The sequence below is a fragment of the Rhagoletis zephyria genome, unplaced genomic scaffold, assembly GCF_001687245.7.
Source record: "Rhagoletis zephyria isolate East Lansing unplaced genomic scaffold, Rhagoletis_zephyria_1.1 Rzeph_scaffold_02760, whole genome shotgun sequence".
In the NCBI taxonomy this organism is placed as follows: domain Eukaryota; kingdom Metazoa; phylum Arthropoda; class Insecta; order Diptera; family Tephritidae; genus Rhagoletis; species Rhagoletis zephyria.
The window spans coordinates 54,505-60,399 of NW_016159844.1; the positions used below are offsets into that span (position 1 = coordinate 54,505).

The following is a 5,895-nucleotide window of genomic DNA, read 5'->3' on the forward strand; positions in this document are numbered from 1 at the left end:
AGCACCTGGCCACCCTGCAACAAATGGCCAGACCGAAAACTTTGTCAAAACTGTAAAAATGGCAATATTTGCCATTTTGAAAACGGTCAAACATCCAAATTTAGAAACAGTCATTAGCCAGTTTTTATTTTATTTTTCNGGTTATGCTTTATAAGATTATTTTTGATCTTGAAGACTACTAATAGTGTTTGCAGAATACATATTTGTTTAATATCAAGTCTATTTTCATACAGACTTGTAGTGGAAGTTCGTAATGGGAGCGAGAGAATATTCTTTATTACTTTATTTTGCAAACGCTGAAGTTCGTTTATTTTATATTCTGCACACCGACTCCAAATTGGATTTAAATAGCTGATCTTGGACATAAAATATGCGTTATATAAAAGCCACAATTGCTTGACTATCGCAACACGAAGCTTTGTACCACTGGTGAAATCCCTGCAAAGATATTTTTCGGTCGATCATTAAAAACACGTTTTAGCTCATTAAGGCCACCGTTAGCTCAAAGCAGAATCAGTGAAAGCCAAAAGAATCATATTAAATCACAGAGGACAACGCAGTACAACATTTTCGAACGGTCAAAATGTCCTAATTCGCAACTACAAAAACCCAAACAAGGCTTCGTGGTCTCAAGCCACAATAAAGCAACAACTTGGACCTCGTTCATAGTATTGCGTTCTAAAACATAACAACAAAATAATCAAAAAACACCTAGACCAAATTCGCGGTACAGAAATTTCAAAATCAGATCGCAGTTTTGATAATACACACACGTCCAGTGCTTTTCTTTTTATTTTAAAATTTTTTATTGACTTGATAACTATTCTCATTTCACTTTAGCAATAAATAGTAACATATATCTAAGAAAGTCTGTTCATAAACAATTGCGTATTGAGCATTCTACTGCTAAATTTTAATAACTATTCTATTGAAATAAAGCGAAACTAACATCTGTAAAATATCCTTTGATATCTTTATCTCTTAAGATTTTGACTATATATTTTCCTATAATTCATTTGGTTTTTTTGAAACATATAAATCTGATAAGATATCTGCCCATTATACCTGATTGTGCTCATAACACTACAATTTTATAGAATCTGATACAAGTCTACACCAGACTATGAAGAGTTTATAATAATAATAATAATAATAATAATAATAATAATAATAATAATAATAATAATAATAATAATAATAATAATAATAATAATAATAATAATAATAATAATAATAATAATAATAATAATAATAATAATGGATTGGCGCTTACACATATGTTAGTGCTTGGCCGAGCTTCTCTTCCAAATTGTGGTGTGCGCCCTGATGTTGTTACACAAAGGGGAGGGACCTACAGTTTTACGCCGACTCCGAACTGCGATTGTATTTTTATGAGAAACTGTTTTTCATGGCAGAATCACACCCAAAGTTTTGCCATTGCCTGCCGAGGGGCGACCGCTGTTAAGAAAAAACATTTTTTCTATATTTTTGCGATAGTGCGTGAACCAGGGATTGAAGCCAGGCCCTGCGGAGTGTAAGCGCGCACTACTTATAACTACACCACAGCGGCCGCCGGAAGAGTTTATAAGTATACTTATTTTGATTGTTTTTTTTTTATCGGCCTTTAAATTGTAAACTGATGTAATTTTTATTTTATAAGCTCGAGGCCCAGAGAATACATAAAACAGAGGTTTTAGTTCTTTGATTTTCAATATCGATATTTCGACCTCAATCTGAGTTCATCGTCAGGAACTCTTAGATGTCGGTAGACCGGGAACAACTAAGAGTTCCTGAAGATTACCTCAGATTGAGGTCGAAATATCGATACCAAAAATTACAGAACTAAAGCCTGTGTTTTATGTATGCTATTTATTTTGATAAAAATTGTTTATGTTACAACTTTTCTATAAAAGTNTAGATGTCGGTAGACCGGGAACAACTAAGAGTTCCTGAAGATTACCTCAGATTGAGGTCGAAATATCGATACCAAAAATTACAGAACTAAAACCTGTGTTTTATGTATGCTATTTATTTTGATAAAAATTGTTTATGTTACAACTTTTCTATAAAAGCGGTAAATGCATTAACATTTTTTTAGCTAAGATTAACAAAGTTGTGGAAACCACCGTATCTGATTTGAAATTGTCTTGGATGGCATTGGGAAAAAATTATTATTCAGAAAGGATTAATAAGAAAACACACAAAATGGTACTTTAGATGAGATTTTGCATATTTTAAGTTATTAAACAGAAGTAGTTTTTGTAGTAAAGTTAAATAAATATTCTTTGCGACGATAATACGAAGATATTCCTGTCAAAAATTTAAGCTTAGGATGATTTTTGACCTAGTTACAATTTTTAAGGATAACCGAGTTATATTTTTTATTCCTGCGAAGAAAAAATTGATGAACAAAGCCTTTTGGTTAAACCTTGTGAACCGTACGTGTAACGTGGCCAGTGTTTTGTGTAACGTTGTCAGTGCCCTAATTTTATAAGCAAAAATTGTCAAAAACCTGAAATTTACGACAATTGGGTAAGCAGATGACCACGTGCATTCATTGTAGATGACATACTGAAAAGCAAGCAGTATTCGCTCAACCGTTTCGCAGAAATTTCAAACTTTCTGACACAAATCATTAAACTTACAAATAGTGTAACCCTGTGTTCTGAACTGGTGCGCTTCTAGTACATTTAGAGCCAGTACTGGTTCGCGATAAATCTCTTTTGCATGCAAGCAACTGGCGAATTTAACATGGTGATGTCCTAGGAAGTGTCAATTGCCACCCGCTACATCCCTTTTTCGATAATTCCGAACTAGTCCTAAATTCTATAGTTCCGAACCAGTTCTGAAATCGACAGACGAAAGAAAAAAGTATCATGATTTTTCCATCTTTATGGTTCTTCCGTGTGTGCGATTTTAAGTTATTTTGGAAGAAATGTGTTTTCAATTTGAAATTAAATCTGTTTGATTGTGAGAAATGTACGTTTACATACCTTTAGCTGTAGCTGAGTTTGCAGAGGTGCTCGCTGTTATTTCTTAGATTCCACACGGTCCCAAGATGTTGAAATGTTAACACAAATTTTAGTTTTGTATTACCAAGCTATGAAACTGCATCTGCGAAGCGCAGAATAGAAGCGCATTTGAACGAAAAAGCCGCCGAGCACATATCTATGTAAAGTAAACAAGCCCCCCGCTGCATCCCGTATTCGATAGTTCCGAACTTGTTCTTAATTCGACAAATAAGATCTAGTTCGTTCTGAATCCCTTTTTCTATAGTTCCGAACCATTTCTAAATTCGTCTTNAAATTTACAACAATTGGGTAAGCAGATGACCACCTGCATTCATTGTAGATGACATACTGAAAAGCAAGCAGTATTCGCTCAACCGTTTCGCAGAAATTTCAAACTTTCTGACACAAATCATTAAACTTACAAATAGTGTAACCCTGTGTTCTGAACTGGTGCGCTTCTAGTACATTTAGAGCCAGTACTGGTTCGCGATAAATCTCTTTTGCATGCAAGCAACTGGCGAATTTAACATGGTGATGTCCTAGGAAGTGTCAATTGCCACCCGCTACATCCCTTTTTCGATAATTCCGAACTAGTCCTAAATTCTATAGTTCCGAACCAGTTCTGAAATCGACAGACGAAAGAAAAAAGTATCATGATTTTTCCATCTTTATGGTTCTTCCGTGTGTGCGATTTTAAGTTATTTTGGAAGAAATGTGTTTTCAATTTGAAATTAAATCTGTTTGATTGTGAGAAATGTACGTTTACATACCTTTAGCTGTAGCTGAGTTTGCAGAGGTGCTCGCTGTTATTTCTTAGATTCCACACGGTCCCAAGATGTTGAAATGTTAACACAAATTTTAGTTTTGTATTACCAAGCTATGAAACTGCATCTGCGAAGCGCAGAATAGAAGCGCATTTGAACGAAAAAGCCGCCGAGCACATATCTATGTAAAGTAAACAAGCCCCCCGCTGCATCCCGTATTCGATAGTTCCGAACTTGTTCTTAATTCGACAAATAAGATCTAGTTCGTTCTGAATCCCTTTTTCTATAGTTCCGAACCATTTCTAAATTCGTCTTTTTAGATATCGATTTCTAGTGAAAAAAAAACTGAAAAAATTAGTATTTTAAAAGTACCACTTTTCGCCGATTTTGGACTTGTGGGGATCTAGTTCATATCGGAATAGTTCCTTTTTGGCTATAAAGACCTAGTACGGAACTAGAAATTTGATTCACTAGTCCGCGTTTTCTTTGCAGGGAACATAGCCAATGCACATTCGAATGCCTATAACTTTGAAACCCAATTAATTATTGCAATTCTCATTTTCGTTCGTTCGAAAAATGACACTGAAGATGGCACAACGCCGAAACCGGTTTATCTCCAAACCAAATTTGACAAGGGATGACGGAGAATTATTAAAACCTTTCTTTTACAGATACACAGATTGGACCGTGCGTGATCATATCACCTAAAAAAGCCCAGTTGGTTTTGTGATATTTAGTGGACAATTGACAATTGTGTACAAATGTAACGTAGCCAGTCAAATAATCGGCCATACGTATAAATAATAATCAATGATTTTTTAAATAATTGACTTATTGTAAAAATGATATAACATTGCTTTATCTACTTTTTTTAATCAAGTTTTTCTTTATGTGTTTATATTTTTACTAGATTGCCCTTGCCCGCTTCGCAGAGTGTATGAAATTTCTACGTGCTTTATGNATATTTAGTGGACAATTGACAATTGTGTACAAATGTAACGTAGCCAGTCAAATAATCGGCCATACGTATAAATAATAATCAATGACTTTTTAAATAATTGACTTATTGTAAAAATGATATAACATTGCTTTATCTACTTTTTTTAATAAAGTTTTTCTTTATGTGTTTATATTTTTACTAGATTGCCCTTGCCCGCTTCGCAGAGTGTATGAAATTTCTACGTGCTTTATGGAGTAAAATTTATTTCAAGAAAACTCAATTAAAAAACCGGAAGTTTAAAATTTGTTTAACCATCTTCAAAATATTTTCAAACAAAAACTTTCTTTGTCATACTATTTCAATTAACGTATTACCTGAACTGAATTGAATATTAATTCAAAATAATTGTAATGCNGTTTAACCATCTTCAAAATATTTTCAAACAAAAACTTTCTTTGTCATACTATTTCAATTAACGTATTACCTGAACTGAATTGAATCTTAATTCAAAATAATTGGCAACCCTTGTGAAAGACTTAAAGATTATTCAAAACTTTCAAACTAACGGTTTCTTAACAATATTTTGTTACGCAGCCATATTTTAGTTCTTCAGATAGCTTGCGTATAATTAATTTAAACTTGATTTTTCAAACAGGTGGCAATCCTTTTAAAAATTTATTCGAACTACAGCTTTTTTAAGCCTCTTGACATCCATTTTTTAATATAATTTTGAAATAAATAACTTCCTTGATTGAAGTTAAATTTGTTTTTTTAAAGAGTGGCAGCCCTCATCCATGAGTAAATAATGATTTTATATATCTCCATACGAAGTTCCAGTAATATATCCAAAATATTTCCTGAGTAATGCAGTATGAAAAATTCCGTTTGTAGGGAAGGGACACGCCCCCTTGTCTAATCGAGATTAAATCTATCCTATATTTTAAGTTGGGCTAAATGACAGCAGTGTACAAAATTTCATGATGATCGGTTGATTAGTTAAAGCGTGAAAGCAAAGCAAACAAACAAACTTACTTTCGGATTTATAATATTATACAAGGAATGAAACCGATTCAAAATAACGTTCCGGTGTGGGTTTCGGTTTTGCCAAATGTTTAGGTTTCGGTTTTGGTTTCGTTCTTCAAAATTTATTTCGGTTTTGGTTTCGGTTTCGTTCCGGTTT

At 33.4% G+C, this 5,895-nt stretch overlaps 1 long non-coding RNA gene across 1 annotated transcript; it reads right to left on the reverse strand.

The window, feature by feature from the left end:
- Positions 1–906: 906 nt before the first annotated feature.
- LOC108367661 (uncharacterized) lies at positions 907–5,791 on the reverse strand. The gene is made up of 3 exons (XR_001848276.1): positions 5,782–5,791; positions 5,744–5,746; positions 907–993 (listed from the first exon to the last, which is right to left on the reverse strand). It is a non-coding gene; the product is annotated as an uncharacterized LOC108367661 (long non-coding RNA).
- Positions 5,792–5,895: the final 104 nt, after the last annotated feature.